This window comes from Macrotis lagotis, chromosome 7, assembly GCF_037893015.1.
Source record: "Macrotis lagotis isolate mMagLag1 chromosome 7, bilby.v1.9.chrom.fasta, whole genome shotgun sequence".
Taxonomy (NCBI): Eukaryota; Metazoa; Chordata; class Mammalia; order Peramelemorphia; family Peramelidae; genus Macrotis; species Macrotis lagotis.
This window is the reverse complement of record NC_133664.1, coordinates 31,338,543-31,358,115: the sequence shown is the minus strand read 5'-3', so window position 1 is coordinate 31,358,115 and position 19,573 is coordinate 31,338,543. Positions and strand designations below refer to the sequence as shown.

General features: G+C 33.7%; 1 protein-coding gene and 1 pseudogene across 4 annotated transcripts in view; one reads left to right on the top strand and one right to left on the bottom strand.

The window, feature by feature from the left end:
- Positions 1-15,416, top strand: part of LOC141493531 (V-type proton ATPase subunit C 2 pseudogene) — a 59,894-nt pseudogene extending 44,478 nt beyond the window's left edge.
- ZNF385D (zinc finger protein 385D) overlaps positions 1-19,573 on the bottom strand; it is a 978,888-nt gene that overhangs the window by 839,811 nt on the left and 119,504 nt on the right. The gene's annotated exons all lie outside the window — the stretch shown is intronic.

The window sequence follows — 19,573 nt, the reverse complement described above, 5'->3', positions numbered from 1 at the left end:
TACAGGAAACAAGAACATTCTCAGGACAGTGTGGCTGGGAGTCCTGACTATGACTTAGAAGAGGAAAGGAATCCCAAAGATTGACTCTCAATCAAAATTCAGTATTACCCACAATGTGGGATTAAAACTTATTAATAATAAGTTGCTAAAAAAAAGCAAAGTAAAAATAAAGATGAGTAATCAAAGGAAAAATCAAAGGAAAAAAATCCTAACCATAGATAGATAATTTGGTCTAAAAGATCTGGGTTCATATTCAGAGGAAGAAAATGAGGTAAAAATAAAATAAGCTGCTACTCCAAAGAATAGTATCAAATGGTATTATTCTTAAAAAAGAATTATTGGAAGAATTTTAAAAAGAATTTAAAAATCAAAGGAGAGAGATTGAAGAAAAATTGGGGGGGGGGAGTAATCCAATAAAATTATGAAAACACATTTAGCCAATTGGAAAAAGAGGACCAAAATCTTAAGGAAGAAAATAACTCCTTGAAAATTAAAACTGGACATGAGGAATCAAATTAATTTATTAAAATGACAAGAAATTATAAAACTAGAAAAATAGAAGAGAATCTAAAATATCACATTAGAAAAACAACTGATTAGGGGAGAAAATCAAGGTAGACAATACAAAAATTCTGGGGCTCCTTGAAAGTTAAGATTTAAAAAAATAATCTGGATGAAATTCTATAAGAAATTATTAAGGAAAATTGCCATGAAGTTCAAGAACAAGAGGATAGGGGACAGTTGCATGGTGTAGTGGATAGAATACTGACCCTGTAGTCAAGAGGACCTGAGTTCAAAGCCTCAGACACTTAATAATTGCCTAGGTGTGTGACCTTGGGCAAGTCACTTAACCCCATTTCCATAAGTAAATAAATAAACAAACAAAGAAGAAGAGAGCAAAATAGAAATAGGAAAAAAATACTGTTCACCACCTGAAAGAGATCCCAGGGGAAAAACTTACAGGAATATCATAATTAAGCTTCATAACTCCCAGGTTAAAAACTGAAAGGAACAAGAAAAAAATAATTTAAAATATGCAGAATAAAAATCTTTCAGAATTTCGTAAGATTTGGTAGTTGCCACTCTAAAAGACTGTAGGTTTGAACCATTATATTTCAAAGCACAAAAGAGTTGGGATTGTATCTAGGTATAACTTATCCAGCAATGTTGAATATGACCCTGAATGAAAAAATTTATAAAATGTCATTTGATGAACTGAAAGATTTTTCAGGTATTTGTAAAAAAAAAAGAGCAGAACTCATTGGAAAATTCAATAAAAGTATCCAGAAAAGATATAAGGAAAACATTAAAGACTAAATTATAAGGCACTCATTAAACTCAAATTACTTAATTATTACAAATATTAAAATGTTACCTATATTTTTAGAACTGTCATCATTGCTAAGATAGTTTGAATGAAAGGTTGGGACTGAGTTGTGTAAGATTAATACACCCAAGATGCTGCAGGGGAGGGCGCTATTGAATTAATCAGTCAAATATTTATTAAGCCCCCACTATGTGAAGATACTGTGATGAGCTGATGATGAATCAATCTATAAATATTTATTAAGCATATATTATTTTCCAGATCTGTGCTAAGTGATGGGAATTCAAAGAGTCAAAATCAGTCCCTGCCCTCAAGGAGCTTGCTATCTAATAAACCTCCCTGTGGTTACTGAAGTTGGTCCTAGAAAACAGCCATTATCTCTTACCAGCATTAGATTTTTCTAACTTGAAGAAATATCTTAGAGCTTGTGCTCTTCTGGCATTGTAGTGGAGAACCCAAGTTCACCCCCATACCACAATAAGAAACAGATTAAGAACTTTTGACAAGAAGCAATTATATATTTACTAATGTTTTTAAATGCATTTATATTTGATTTATCACTACAGTTTCAATATACATTTAAAAAATAATAATTTACATACTAATGAGATTTACTCAACCTAAAGACAGTATGCTTGATTACATATTTGCATATAGATTGATGACACCCTTGGGATAACTCCCCTTTCCAGCAGGGACTCATGGTCCATAGATTGGGGGTATCATTTAATGCAGTTAGGTCCGATTTTGCAAAAAATACCACCCTAAAGAAGTAATATAATTGAAATTTGGGCCAAATATGTTCAATATCCCAGAACAACTGATCACATTTTACATAATTATAACTTCAAATAGTGGGAATTTGAATAGATGTGACCACTTCTTAACTTGTACTAATTGGAACCTAGGTAAACATGCAAACTTGAATTGGTTTCCCTCTTAATTTCAATGTACAAATGTTGGTGGCTTAAAAATACCTCTGCCTTTTTCTTTTTTGATTTATTTTTCTTTTTTTAGGTTTTTTTTTGCAAGGCAAACGGGGTTAAGTGGCTTGCCCAAGGCCACACAGCTAGGTAATTATTAAGTGTCTGAGACCGGATTTGAACCCAGGTACTCTGGATTCCAGGGCTGGTGCTTTATTCACTTCGCCACCTAGCTGCCCTTGCTTCATCTTTCAAACTACAATTTTAGAAATCAATTTTAAATAAAATTTAGAAACCACTAATAATTAGGAAAAGGAACTCCTAATAATTAATATATAAAATCTGAATTATGTTTTCCCTCCACTTGAGTCTTCGTTAAGCGTTATCATTAAACTTAGCCTGTCATCCTCAAAATAATCATTCACAGTTTCTAAGGTTCCTTTCCAATTCCATTTTTCCAGTGTTTTTTTTTCAAAATAACCTTGAGATTTTCATCAGCTTTATTTTTAGTTAGACTTATCAAAGAATTTACAATGAAGCCAACTATGGCAATTATGAAAAGTTCAAAAAGTTCTTTCATAAATGGTTATGGATGGCACCTTCCCCAGGGACATGTAATTCAGAATGGAACAAGTCCTTCCACATTAAACCAGGACATAATTCATGCTTCATTAAATCCAGGATGTTGTTGGTATGGGTACTGCCTCCACCATGATAGAATAACATTAACATGAGAATGGTGACAGATGGATGAGAGAACACTGAGATTAGATGTGGTTTAATAGCCTGCATTGGGCTTAATAGTTTTCTTCTCCAAAGTGTTTCAAGTGCTAGAATATCATTCTATCTGTTTGAAAGAAAATGGTTCTTATTTTAATAGTCCATTGGATCTGTGATCTCATTAATAAGGTATTTACTCCAAGAATGGAAAACATAACCTAACCAGGCTTCTCTAACCTGTTCAACTCTTCTATATGTCCTTTCATATCTTTGCTACTGGTCTTATTTTGGTATTAGAAGAAAAAATGCCTTGATTTGCTAGTTCTTATTTCTATATCTATATTTACCTTAGCTATAAAAGATTTTTTTTTAATCCTTGTCAGGGGGAACTTGAAGATTCGAGGATTAGAAAAGAGACACAAATTAGTATCATATTCCTGGGGAACAATTGCCAATAGTTTTCCTGTTTTAAGCAACAATATATACCCTTCTGTAACTTATTCTACCCATGAGTATCAAAATATTGATGTCAACTTCATTGGTAAAAAGGTAAAGAAGTAAATTATTCCCAATAACCTCTTGATATGGAACATAAAATTTATTATAACTTTGTTATATTTTTAAAAGGTTAATGCAATGATTGAATTCAGTTCAGCAAAGATTTGTTAGATCTGCAAAGGATTTAGCTCAAAATTGGAAATAAAACGGTAAAAATGAAAAAAAGTTCTGCCTTCAAGGAGCTTGAAGAAGATGCACTACTGCATAGACCAAATGGAAAGGGGAAGCTGGGTCATTGCATGGATAATATCACAAATCCATAGAAATATCAAAATAAGAAATAACTCCTGTAAATAAATCAACTTTCATGTCAGTTTTATAGCAGAGCATTATTTAGAAGACTTTGTTCTAGTCATGCCATTTCCTTAATGCTCACTTCAATGCATTCCCTTCTCTTTTTGATTGATTTCAGCATCTCATTGTGATTTATGGAAAAGGTCTAAATATAACCAGGAGTCTATTTCCATTTGTAGTGAAAGCAAAATATTTCATGAGCAGCAAATATATTCAAATGACAAGGCAGCCATTATATTCCTTTGTGAATACACATAAAAAGTGCTATAATTCTGAAATCCAATGAGGAAAAATAACCTTCAAAATCACCATGATGGCATGACATGTTTGGAAAAAAGAAAGGAGAGAAAATTAATAAAAAACTAGAAAGAATATTCTATTATAGAAGTGAACCCATGGCTACTTTCTCCATGAGGAAAGCATATTTCAATTTTCCATTAATCAGCTTGCAGGTTATTCTAAATAAATACTGTAGTGTGACTTTAGTGTAGTCTTGCTTATTCTTTCCTTCCTTTCCCAATAGAATGGAAGGTTTCTGTGGGCAGAGTCATTTTTCTCCTTTATATTTGTCCTCAGAATCTGCTTCTCCACACACTTGCTCCTATAGCAAGAGCTTGATGAATATACTATATATATATATATATATATATGTATATATATATATATATATAGTTGAATTTATGTTATAATAAGACAGTTCATTCATATTGTTTAGATATTCATCACTTAACTCTTCCTGAAATTTTACTTAACACCCAGACCACACAAATGAATTTATTGAAAGTTAGAATTGAAACCTAAGTATCCAGACCCACTGTAGTTTCTTTTCTAACAAAAGATTATGCCAATATTGAGGTCCCTCTATTCTGAACATCTTTTCACTTGGGTATGTGAATTGTCCCTTCCAGAGTTGATGTTTCCTCCCAAGCATAGTAGGGACTTGACAAATGATATTTGAACCAAAAAGATAATGTTCCTAAAGAATATTTGTAGTACGTAGTCATGAAATTTTAAAAAAAACATATGAAGAAAATCAAGTATACATCTATTCTACAAATACCAAGTTAAAGCTCATTTGACAGTCAATAAAAATGAAATTTGTATACCACTGAACAGGTCAACCAAACAAAATTATATGTGGGAGAGAGGAGGCATCTCAGTAGATTCTAAAATACTTCTTTCCCAGCACTGTATATTAAGGATGAGCTGGAATCCTATCAGGCAGGGTTTAAGCTGATGAATAAATAACTGCACTGAGGCCAAAAAAAATTAAACATTTATTTCAAATGGTAAATATTGAAATGAATATGATTGTCTTCTGCATAAACTTTGGAGAAAGCAGTGTAGAATTTAGTGATGTAAACTTATGAAATAATAAATATTATATGGTTAAAAAAATAGAACCTTCAGTCAAAAATCCATATGACCCCACAAAGTCGTAGACTCATAAAATATAGCAGGAAGGGGTCTTAAAGGTCATGGAGTTCAACCAACCTCCCTCACTGTAGATTACAAGCTATTTAATGACTACCCCAGAATCACTCAACCAGTAAATGTACCCCAGGTACCCCAGGTACTCTCCCAGCTAACTTCCTAGCTTTGTCCCCTGCTCTTTCTTAACATCCTTCTCTTCTCTTCTCCTGCTCCTGCTCCCCATCACCTAAAGAAAACTGAACACTGAGAAACCTTTTTCCCAACATAAGTTAAAAGTCTATCAAGTAACTGATCTATTCAAATTTCTAACAAAAACCTTAGATTTATACAATTACTATGATGAAAGTCTTTCTTTAATTTACAAATCATGAGAATGTTAGTAGATGAACTATTTAGTGTGTCCTCGTACTTCATGTTCTTTCAATATTATTTTGCAATTTTGCAGAACTAAATGTCATTAATTGCTTAGGGTCAGAATGAAATGTAAAAAGCAACCTGAGTTTTAAACATTCAAACAGATCCTTTGGCTTAACAGTCAAGTCTGGTATTTAAAAGTTAAAAGTATTTTTTCTAGTACTCTATTTAGATGCATCTCTTGGGGCAGTTAGGTGGTGCAGTGGAAAGAGCACCAGCCCTGGAGTCAGGAGTACTTGATTTCAAATCTAGCCTCAGATACTTAATAATGACCTAGCTGTGTGGCCTTGGGCAAGCCACTTAACCCTACTGCCTTGCAAAAAAAAACCCTAAAAAAATATGCATCTCTTATGATCTCATGTAGGCCAGAAGTTCAGATATAGACTTAAGATTGAACTGGAGACATCTCCACTAATAAAATTAAAGCCCAGAAATACTTATTTGAGAAAAAAGTTACAGTTCATTCTCTGAAAGTCAAAGACAAAAATAAAAGTGAAGTAGGGCATATTCCAGGCACAGAAACAAATTAATCTTTATCCATTCATGGATTCATCCATTCACTAAATATTCTTAAGAAACTAGTATGATCCATATGCCCAGGACAAGAAGAAACAAGGGAAGCGATCCTTACAACAAGAAAGCTTACAGTCATATTGACAAAAACAAATTAAGTAGCTATTATAGGGGAGGAGGGGTAGATACTTTATTAGTTTGTAATTCAAAGCATTACTAGTTGGTAAACCATCGACTAGAAGCTCGACTTTATTCTAAAAAGAATAAATGATCAGGGCGGCTAGGTGGCATAGTGGATAAAGCACCGGCCTTGGAATCAGGAGTACCTGGGTTCAAATCTGGTCTCAGACACTTAATAATTACCTAGCTGTGTGGCCTTGGGCAAGCCACTTAACCCCATTTGCCTTGCAAAAACCTAAAAAAAAATAATAAATGATCAGTTATAATTAACTCTTAATCTATCCATATTCTCCTTTTACCATTCATGAAAATTTATGAAAACAATCCTATCCATCATAGAGTAAATTCAGAGTGTAATGTTGAAGAAGTTATCTAAAATGATGCAATGTGGCTAATTTCCCTTGGTTTATACTAATATGTCTGACTTCCAGTGAGATGGTTAGTAATGGGCAGTTAAGTTCCTTTGAAAGGAACCTTAGCACTGATTTTTCTCATGCATAATAAGCTCCTTGGAATTGCACCCAAAGGGGAACAAAAATGTGCATACCCTTTGGCCCAGCAATACCACAACTGGGTCTATACCCTGAAGAGATTATGAAAAAAGGGGTAAAAAACATCACTTGTACAAAAATATTTGTAGCAGCCCTGTTTGTGGTGGCAAAGAAATGGAAATTAAGTAAATATCCTTCAGTTAAGCAATGGATTAACAAACTATGGTATATGTACATCATGGAACATTATTGTTCTATTAGAAACCAGGAGGGATGGGAATTCAGGGAAGTCTGGAAGGATCTACATGAACTGATGCTGACCAAGATGAGCAGAACCAGAAGAACATTGTACACCTTAACAGCAACATAGGGGTGATGATCAGCCTAGATAGATTTGCTCATTCCATCAGTGCTATAATCAGAGACAATTTTGGACTATTTGCAATGGAGAATACCATCTTTATCCAGAGAAAGAATTGTGGAGTTCAAATAAAGTTCAAAGATGATTACATTTAACTTAGAAAAAAAGCTGTTATCTTTTTATGTAATTTTGCTATCTCATACTTTACTTTTCTTCCTTAAGGATATGATTTCTCTCTCATCACATTCAACTTAGATCAGTGTATACCATGGAAACAATGTAAAAACTAACAGACTGCCTTCAGTGGGGATGGAGGGAGGGAAGCAAGATTAGAGGGAAAATTTAAAACTCAAAATAAATAAAGTCTTTCTTCAATAAAAAAAAATTGCAAGTTCCTTGGGGGTAGTCATGGTTTCATTTTTTTGTCTCCATAGAGAGAAATAAATGGTCATTGTAAACAAAAGTTAACAAGTAGTTTGTTGATAAAAATCTTAGAACTTTAACAGAGTGGCAATTATAGGCAATTCTAAAAGGATAATATAAGAAAATTAATATATTGCAAAATTTTACTTAAAATAACTCATAAATTATATATTCATTTACATCAATAATATTTTACATTGCATTAATCCTGATGGGAAAAAATATTTAACTCCTTCAGGTTCTTTTGCAATATTGCACTTTCTTGATTGCTGTTAAGCTTGAGCACATATCAATTGTATGGAATAAAAAGGCTGTTGAATTTAAAAATCACAGAACCTCAGCCCAAATGTCAGTTCCAGCACCTACTAGTGTAACCACAGGCAAGTAACTTAATCCTGTTTGCTTCAGTTTTCTTATCTTTGAAAAGAGCTGCAGAAGGAAATGGCAAACCACTGCAATATCTCTGCTCCCCCTAAAAACATTCCAAATAGGGTCACCAAGGGGGACACAACTGAACAACATCAAGTCACAGGCTGAAAAATAAAGAAAAAATTCGAGCCAGATGACTCCAGTCTCTTTATTGCTTCAAATCTATGATCCTAGTGAAGAATCATTAAATAACTTCAGTGCAATTCACTTCAACTCAATGAATAAATATTTATTAAGCACCTACTGTGTGCAATACACTGTGATTCATAAATATCAGCTGAAAAACTAGAAGCCAGAATAGGTTTTAAAAAAAGAAAGAAAAGAACATTCCAGTCAAATATTTGATTTTTGAATGTTTGAGGATCTTTGTTCTCAGAGCTGACAAGGTGAAACTGTGTCTGAGCAAACAGCAGAATGTGTCACTCAGGAAAGACCAATTCAAGAAAAGTTTATTGTACTTTGTACAGTCCATTGCTTTCAACTAAATATGTCTGCCTGGGAATCATACTAAATAATTTTCTTTGGTAAGTTTCCTTATTTCTACTCATTTCTAAACTAGACAGCTGAACAGCAAGAATTATCCAATCAAAAGTCAAAATCCAATATGAATTTCTAATGGAGCAAAGCCCTTTTTTCCTCAGTTTCTTTATCTAGATAATACAGTTGGAGAAGGAAATGGCAAACCACTTGATTATCTTTGCCAAGAAATCACCACAATGGGGCCAAATGGAATTGGACTGAAATGACTGAAAAACAGCACTCATCTTTGTATGAGCTATATGACCCATACCAAATCCTTTAACCTTTGGGAATTATCATACATAAAATAAGGGAGTTGGACTCTCTAATTTCTAACTGGCAAGTTATTTAATATCTCTGAGAATATTTCCTCATCTATAAAATAAGAGACTGAATTAGATGACATAATGTCTTTTCTAACTCTAAAGTCTGTCATTTTGGTAATTTTGTTTGTCCCTAAATGAGATTCATTAATTGTTACCACCAATTATAATTAACATCTATATTAATCCAGTAATAATCTTATCTCAGTACAACAAATACCACTACATGGAAGGAAATGGAGTGTAAATAAAGTGAGCAGTAGATGGACATGATCAACTAACCTTTTTCACTTATCTCATGATTTCTCAGCTCTATTGCCAAAAAAGTAGTTTTCTCCAATTTCTAAAATATTTTTGGAATTTCCTCCTCATCCTCCCTCCCACAAGATTTTGGGACAAAGCCACTCAATTTTGAAAACAATGGATTAAAGTGATGATTGTTTTAAGTAATCTTCACAAGAAAATAAACCAACAGTGTGATTATTAAGTAATTAATTTTTATTTATAAATATCACTGGAGATGACAAAGAATTGAAAATTGAGGATATGTTTATCAATTAGAGAATGGCTGAACAAGCTGTTATATATGATTGTGATGGAATACTGGGGTCCATAAGAAATTATGAGCATGATACTGTGAGAAAAACCTGGAAAGACTTACATGACCTAATGAAAAGTCAAAAAAGCAGAACCAGAACATTGTAATTATAATAGTTATATAGTATGATGATCAACTGTTAGCTACTTGGCTATAATCACCAATACAATGTTCCAAGGAAATTCTGAAGGATTTATGATGAAAATATTATTCATTGCCAGAGAAAGAACTAATGGAATCTGAATGCAGATCAAAACATAATGTTTCTTTACTCTCTTCTTTTTCTCTGTTTTCTTTCACAACATGACTAACATAGAAATATGTTTTGCTTGACTTCACATGAATAACCTATATCAATCTGCTTGGTTCTCAATGAGTGGGGAAGGTGAAGATGAGAGAGAGAGAAACTGGAACTCAAAAAAATTTTTAAAAATGTTAAAAGTTTTTTTAATGTGAGGGAAAATAAAATATTAAATTAAAAAAGAAAAGTACATTATCAATACTATTGAAATTTAAATAGAGGCTATTGTATCAAATTATTAATTCATAAAAATTATAATTATAAAATAAATTAATGAATATATAACTATACCAAATATCCATAATCTCCTACATTGAAAGAACCATTTCCAACTTAGAGAAATTTAGCAGACAATATCAAAACCATTTGGGATGGGACAAAACATCCTGTTACCAGAGCTATCCAGAAAATGCTTTCAATGAGTTTAGAAATGATAAAGTTACATCCCAATGCTAATTTTATTCAATCATTCCCTAAAAGTAGCTATTAAATTCATTTAAGAATAGTCTAAGAAAATAAATATAAAAGAATGATAGTGGGAAAACATCTTGTCTGAGGAACTATTTCTTTCTGAACTCCTTCAAAAAGATGAGAATAATATTGTTAATAAGAATAGACATTTTAGATGGATTGTTAGCAAGATAAATACATACTACACGGGATTTCTCTGAGACTCAGTGGAGAAAATGTGTTCAAAGTATGCAGCCAAGTTCCCTTAGGACACTCTGGTATTATCAGCTATTGTTATTAAGTAATAATAAAATATTGATAAAAGAAAGAGTCAGAAAACAAAAGCTCCCTGCAGAGGAAGGAGCCGAAACTCGTGTTTCAAGTATGACACGTGTGAATCTATCATATATGACAGGAAGCAAATAAAAAGACACAAAATCTCAAAACTGACAGAGATCTGAGAATAATAACTCCACAAGGAGAAAGTAATCTGACACTAGATAGACAGTATGGACTCAGGTGGCCTTTGCCTTGGAGTGAGTCCTTCTGAACCTTGTTCTGGAGTCTTGCCTATGCAACTTTTGTCAAGACATGGTGTTACCAAATACAGAAGTTACCAGATACTTTAGTGAATAATATTGGAATGATAGAGATAAAATGCAGGAAAAGTACTAGCTGTCATATCAATTAATGTAAGAAATTATTAAGCACCTGCTATGCATTAGGCTCTATATTAAGCATTGAGAATACAGCAAAATAGGAAATAATAATAAGATAAGTGTGATAGCCCCCTGTCAAGGGGAAACAAATTCCTATTAGAATATGAAAGAATGATCACAAAGGATAGTTGGGGAGGGGAGTGTCATTTTTCTTAAAAAAATCTAATCACATAATTTACACATAAATGTGTATATTACATATGCATATGGATGTTATAATTATATGTGGATGTTATAAATATATGTGCAAATAACCATATGTGTACATTATGTGTTTTTCAAATATACATACATGCTACACTTGGTAGACTCTTTTTATATAGTCCTGGACAGATTCAATGCATCCCTACTTGATTCTGCAGAATACCACTGGAAAATAGGATACTTCCATTGCTCATCGCCTAGAAGTCCTTTTTTATGTTGTGAAAAACAAAGATAAGTGATCAAATAACTTTACAGAATAAGGAATAAGCTCATAAAAACTCAGAGAATTTGTGAAAGTAGTACCAAATGAATCAAGAGTTACCTTTGGTCACAATTTTTCCATGATGGATTCAGAGAAGCAAATAAGAAAAAAGCTTGTATGAATTGATATAAAGTAAAATGAAAGGCACCAGGGCAACATTTTGGAATGAAAGTGAAAACAAGAAGAATAGCAGCTTTGGTCAGAATAGCAAAATGTCAATGATGCAAAAAAAGACTGATGATGAATCATAGCTCCCACCTTTTGAAACAGAAGTAACAGAGGTGACATGCAATGTGAAGAATATATTCCTAGTCATGACCAATGTCTTGATTTCTTTGACTGTATAAATATTTGTAATAAAGTCAACCAAGGCAACGTTAAATAAACTTTTAAAAATAAATAAGCAGGGGCAGCTAGGTGGTGCAGTGGATAGAGCACTGGCCTTAGAGTCAGGAGTACCTGAGTTCAAATCTGACCTCAGACACTAAACACTTAATAATTACCTAGCTGTGTGGCCTTGGGCACACCACTTAACCCCATTGCCTTGAAAAACATTAAATAAATAAATAAACAAACAAACAATAAGTACTAAGCAGGGGCAGCTAGGTGAATAGAACACTGGCCCTGAAGTCAGGAGTACCTGAGTTCAAATCTGGGCCTCAGACACTTAAAAGTTACCTAGCTTTGTGGTCTTGGGCAAGCCATTTAACCCCATTTGCCTTGGAAAAAAAAACCTAAGAAATAAATAAATAGGCAGCATAAGCAAAATATTTTTAAATATACAGAAAAAGGCAAAGATAGTTTACAATGAAGCCTAGATAAATAGAACAGATTTTTGTTATCTTGTGAGATATATAGATAAAAATATATTTCCTACTTCTTAAAAACAGACCGAATACAACAGTTCACATTTTTCTTATGTAATCTTCTTTGGTCTTGTATATTTGTATTTGTTGGAACATAAATCCACAGTAGAGGAGATAATTACATAACAAAAGAAGTGAAAACATCTGCTTTAGGTAGGGTAGAGGTGGGAGTATTTGAGAACTTAAGGGAAGAAGTGGTTCTAAACTTCAAGAACTGAAAAGCACCCCATCACTTTACTTGGTTCAATTTAAGACACGGAATTCCAAAATGTTAATCACTTTAGAGATCCATTGTTTCAGCATGAAAAACCCAATTGGGTTTTAGTGCAATGGAGAATGAGGGAAGAATCATGGCAATTTTGTCAAAATGCAAAACTAAGATGCAAAAAACCCAGCAAAACTGTTCTTCCATACTTTGTGCCATCTTGGGACTCAATCAACTGTAAATGCTCTGTTCTTCATGGTTCTGGACTCTGCTCTAGGTATATTTCCAATATTTAGCATAATGCCTAGCAAATACCAAGCATTTAATAAATGTTTGCTGATGTGTTGACTTTACTCTCAAGTCTCCAACAACCACAGAAGGACCTGAAAATGTTTTCTACTCCAATACACTCAGAATTCTCACTTTCCAAGTAGATATTCAGCTTCTTGTGCTAGGGATTAAAACAAAGACCATGGACAGTCCAGCCACATAATGCCCCAAAGGTAAACTACGTTTGTTAGGTTTCCTTTTCCCTCTTGTTTATAGTTCAATACCGGAGCCCTTAAGTCAACTACCTCACCCAATTTGATGGTCAGAATTGTTTTGAAGTCCGAAAATTTTTGTTTTCATCTTTTAAGACCAGACTGTAAGCAAGTTAATAACCCAGCAAGGACAAAATAGCTCTAGTGCCTAGTGTTCACCAGTTTTAAGCTTTAAGGCTTTTCCTTCTCCCATATCCTTGGTTGGATAGGAGGGCAAGAACAGAAAGACAATACTAACCATTAGAACCATTAGAAGATTTCTGATACTTACTTAAATTGCTGGTCCCTTCACATGCAGATTCAACCAAATTCTGAGAAGTATTTTGCCCTATGTCTTTACACACACACACAATACACATGCATGCACACACAAAAACATATATATTCATATATATATATATATGTATATATACATATATATATATATATAAACAATAGTTTCAAGAGATCCTCTCAAAGAAATTATGAATACTCTTACTTCAGGAATAATAGGGAATAGCCTTTTAGGGAGAAAGTAGTTGAACTCTCATTCAGACTAATCATCTTTATGACTGGAGAGAGAGAGAGAGAGAGAGAGAGAGAGAGAGAGAGAGAGAGAGAGAGAGAGAGAGAGAGAGAGAGAGAGAGAGAGAGAGAGAGAGACAGAAAATGTGGCACAAGAAGAAAGGACTAAGAGAACTTCTTCCATGGGAGTTTGAGAGAGCTCTTTGCTATCTCTGAAGAAAATTGATAGATACTTTCTGAAGAATGTGAACTTTTTTCTGAAACTGTGGAAAAAATAAACTAAACAAACTTCTTAACAGACTGACATATTCAGAGAACTAAATAATAGGACTATATTTCTATAAGTGAGGACATCAGTAGTTACTATTGATGATTTGAGTTGATAAGGGCTGCAATGATTTTCAATGCTATACAATGCCCCCCAATTTAAGTATTTGTATTATTTCTTGTACCATTAATAAGTTCTATACACAATAAGATATTTATTTATTTAACACTTTGAAGACATGCTTTAAAGAAAGAAGTAAAGACAGAGAGAGAGACAAAGAAGGAGATGCATAAACATTTCAACAAAAGATATTCCTCTAATTTATTTAATAAATTAATGTAGATACTCAGAATTAAGTTATTAATTGGGAGAAACTACATTTATTTTCATTCATTACAAATATCAATATATGCCCTTTGATTGCCTTAGAATTTAGACTAGGAATAAGGTACTAATACAAGTAACAGATGATGAGTGGGATTTGATATAATTTTTAACTAGTAAAATGCATCATACAGACCATCAATCTCACCTGATCTATACACATGATTGCCATCAATTTTAAAGCCTTTCATAGGTGAAAGATATAATGTCCATAACCCCTGATCCACTTGGGATTCAAACTTAACATAGGTAGGGGCTTATTTTCGCCATTTTACAGATGACAAAACTGAGACAAACAGATGGCAAGTGACTTGCTCAAGTTAACACTGTTAGAATTATCTGAGATCAAACTTGAACTCATATCTTTCCTGAACTATTCAGACTTGGCACTCCATCCACTGCAATAAGTAAAAATAGATAAATAGAATGATAGAAAGATGTATATGTATATTATATGGTTCACATGCTTACATACACATACATGTCTATATTTTCTTTAATTAAAATAGTGAATTATAAATAAATGAGTTCAAAGTCATGAGCACAAGTATGTGGTATTACACATGCAAATATGCACATTTCTATGTATATTTTAATTACTTTTATAAGCATATATTATGATTTGTTCTCACAGCCCATTTTCTTTCATTTAACCATGATCTATAAAGATTTTATGAAAATGATTAATCGATTTCTTAAGTGTGCTGCTAGGTTAGGATAATGTGCTGATAGTCAAATATTCTATGTAGATGTCATTTCATCTACTAAATTATTTAAAAATTTTTCAAGCCTTTCATATCTGATGCATGGAGGGGCTGGGGGGGGGGCAAGAATATATTCTTCTCCATACATTAAAGTTGATAAAAAGCAAAAGCAATGATGAACCATGGCAAAATATTGAACTCATACTTGTTTAAATCAGCAACACAAGTTTCATTTTTATTTCCAAGCTCTGGCTAATGGCTGGAAAAAATGGAAATATTTTGTTTTTTTGAGCTCTTTTCTTTCATTTTTTCCCCTGGTTTTCTTCCAATTACATGGTAAGTATGTTCTACAAGAGACAAATTATTATGTAAATTTATTTTGCCATTTCAAGTTGTGCTAAATAATTGCTAACAAAAATGTAATGTTTCACCGCAGGCCATTTAACAGAAGTAAAAGGCAACAGAAACCACCGCTATTGCTTGGACTGCCAGCAGCATGATGCTTCTCTGCTCCAAATTCCATTACCACTGACTCCCCAGCCAGTGTCTAACTCTTCCTTCTTGAGAAGGAAGGAGTAGAATTATTTATGGGCTACATCTCACAGAGGTTATTTTGAGAATGACATTACTGCAGTAAAGTAAGCTTTATTATGTTCTTCCATGAAGTTTAATTACGTAGACTATATCCAGTTTATGAAAACATTATGGCTAAAAGTTTTGAAAAGTCAATCTAGAGATTTGTAAGATATGGCCTAATGATTTGTTTATTGGGTAAATTGAGATGTATCACAGAAAAGACAGGGAAGAGGTAAGGGTAGGATATATAGAGGGAGGAATGGACAGAATGGCCTCCCCAAGTTCCAGCCAAGAAAACAGTTGGGCAAGATTAAAATTGTTTAGTCCAAAATAAATACAGCATGATGTAGTAGGTTATTTCTATGATCTTTCACTGTGATTACTACCTCAGCCTAAGTTGGAAACACAGGGACTTAATTTTTAGGTATATCCTTAGGTATATCTATCTATCTATCTATCTATCTATCTATCTATCTATCTATAATACACACATCTATATATATATATAATATATATTATATATATATATATATATATATATATCTTTAGGTATTTCCTTATATATTGAATGAGTCATTGAATGAGAGGATCAATGGACATAGACAAGAAGAATTTGGGGGTTTGTAATACACTCAGTGCCATGTCACAGTAGGGCAAATCTTTGAACTTCCCTAGGATTTAGTTTTCTCATAGTCAAAAAATAGATAATAATAATAATAACAACAACAATAATATTCATAATTATTTTGGGACGATATAGTGATAGATGACTCCCCTTAGGGTGAAGAAGATATGGGTTCAAGTCCTGCCTTTGATTCTTAATCCTTGTGGAATCCTGTGCAAAATAGTTAAACTCCCTATATCCCCATGGAAACCTCTAAGATTATAAATTATTGTCACAAGAAAACAAGGAAACAGTGCCCACAGTCTGTCATCCAGTTCTAGGTTGTTTAGCATAGCTCCGAAGGAACCATAGTAATTTCAGAACTGGGTAAGGTCAACATCTATTGGAGTCTTCATGTGAGTTTAAGAGAAGAGGGGAGGCTAAGTGGCACAGTGGATAGAGCAGAGCACCTGGAGTCAGGAGGATCTGAGTTCAAATCTGACATCAGACATTTAATAATTACCAAGTTATGTGACCTTGGGCAAGTCACTTAACCCATTGCCTTGCCAGAGAGAGAGAGAGAGAGAGAGAGAGAGAGAGAGAGAGAGAGAGAGAGAGAAGAGGAGAAACTTGGCCTGAGCCTTGGTAGAGCAGTGCCCCAGAGCTATAGGAGGAGCAATGGCATAAGGAAAATTCCAGAGGTAAAATTAAGTCTGCCATGTGTAGGCAAGACCTCATTGGAAGGGAGGGTTGCTATTAAAAAACAATTCTTCACTATCTTTACTATCACCATATTCTTCATATGGTTAAGCCCATGACAGTATAGGTTTGTTAATGATGACAAAAATTATTGGTTCATCTGATGTCCAGGTCCTGGGAACAAAATGAATGGAAAGAAAGACTGACTGACTCCCCCTCCCCCCTACCAAATTAAACACCTCTGTAGATAAAGGGAGAAAATTTCTGCTGTAATAATTACAAAGAGAATAAATATTGCAGTGGAATATGTTTAGAAATTATAAGTTATTGAAACAATGATAATCTGCATTAGTATAGGAAATTTCCACACCAGGAATTCCCCATAAAACTAGAATCATGCATCTAGATCCCTTTTGCCTTCTGGGGTCAAGTAAGGCATATCTAGTTGTTCTCTCATGTATTGTGGTTCAGTCATTTCAGTTATTTATGATTCTTTGTGATTCCATTTGGAATTTTCTTGGCAAAGATTCTGCATTGGTTTGCCTTTTCCTTCTCCAACTCATTTTTATGGAAGAGGGAACTGAGTCAAACAGAATTAATTAATTTTCCCAGGGTCATACAGCTATTAAATATCTGAGGCCAGGTTTGAACTCATGAAGATGAGTCTTCCTGCCCCCAGATCCAGTATTCCATCCACTGAAGCACCCCTTAGCCACCCAGTCTCATAGGAAAACCTTTCAAGAACTCGAAGGCAGCTGTCCTGAAATATCCTCTTCTTGCCACTGAAATTCAGCTCCTGCAATTCTTAATAAAAGTAGAGTGTGGTCAAACAAACGTGATCTGATCATTCCAGGAAAACTTTCCAGAGGTGGGATTTCTGAAACAATGGTAGAGTAACTGGTTAACAGTGAGAAAATGGAAACTGGAAGAACATTCCAACCCAAAAGGAATGGCTTAGAATGAAGAGGGAGTAGACAATTGTTTGACATGGCAAAGAGGCTATCCTGGGACTTGTGCTCCCTAAAACAGATGATTTAGTATTTATTTTATAAAGTGCCAATTAGGCCACATCACCCCCCAAAACATAAAATCAGAAAGCCAGTCTTCCACATTGTTTCATCATCTCTGAATGATCAATAATTAATGAACCCTATAGATATTTCCCTTTAAACTGAAAATTCTATCTTTTTTTTAATTTCCTCAAAAGAGGCATTTCAGATATTTAAACCCCAAATGGAAAAAAAAATTAAATCTTCAAGAATGCCAAAAAGGCCAGCTTTGGTCTATTTCATAATTACTTCTTAATGGTATTCTAGGCTTTCCAGCCTTAACTCCACAGTTAGACTTCTGTTTCAAGTTTGTGTAGTCACTTTTTTAATCCCTTGACCTTGTGAGAGTAATTGAAATTATCTTATCCCAGCTAACATCCTAAAATGATTTTTTTTTTTGGCTTGGATAACTGCTTAATCTAACTTTGAAACCATGTCTCAGTTCAAAGAAATTTAGGACACTGCAAATTAATGTAGACACCTTCCAATGCAAAACTAGGGAGCAATTGTCCTCTGCTGCTCCTGCTGAAACCACCCTTAGAGAATCCCTCTCTATTCACTTTTGTTCTCATTTTAAAATAGATGCATCTGTCTATACTCCTGTTCCACACAGACAGTCTTAGGATATGTTTCTTCCAATTATAATTCAATGGGATGATCCGGGAGATCACAAGATGGAGATGAATTACCAAGAAGGAGTTCCATTGTAAGAGGCCATTATTTTTGACAAATTTACTTGGATTATAATTACCTATTTCATCTCAGGGATATCTTTCTCTTATTTAACAATAAAATATGAATATATAGTAACTGGAATCACCATTAACTTGGCTAAATGGATAACCCTATAAAACTAGCAACAAAATCATACAGAAATGCTTAGCATTTAACAAAGTACAGTTTAGTAACAGAATTTTTTAAAATAACCAATTTAGAATAGCATTTGCCTTTTCTTTCTTTCTTTCCATATTCATCTGACTACAACTTTTATTTCTTGGAGTTTTTAAAATAATGTCTTAATTCTTCCAAATCATTTGAGCGACTCTGACAATTCTGCTTCTTCTAAATCAAGCTGGCTTCTCAAGTTTTTTAAAGATTGTCTCTCACTTCTGTTCCCAAGGAAGATAAAGATGAATATTATTGCAAAGGAGAAAGATAAAACAGTAATTGAATTATTTTACTATTATCATTATTGTTATTCTGGATAATCCATGTTGTTTTCTTATAATCTTCAAAGGATTCATGAAGAGGTACACTTTCACAAGTTACAAATAATTAAAGAGGTATATAATGTATAGATAGACATATAGATGATAGATACATAGATACATGGAGATATATAGATATACCTAAACAAATATACACACACATACATATGTATCTCAGTTCCAGAATGACCCCAACCTTCTAACAATATTCTCATTGTCTATTGTAATCCAACTACCTTGCCTTCTTTTTAGCTTGTGTTTAAACATTCAGGTCCTTTCTATCCTTTTTTCATTTTCTTTTTTATTTTAGGCACTTCGGTTAAGTGACTTGCCCATGGGCACCCAACTAGTGTCAAGAGGCTGAGACCAGGTCCTTTTGATTCCAGGATGCTATCCACTGTACCAGGGCAGTTAGCTGGCACAAGGGCTAGAGCACTGACCTTGAAGTCAGGAGGATGGATGTGAAAATCTAGCCTCAGACACTTGATACTCACTGGCTGTGTGCCCTTGGGCAAGCCACT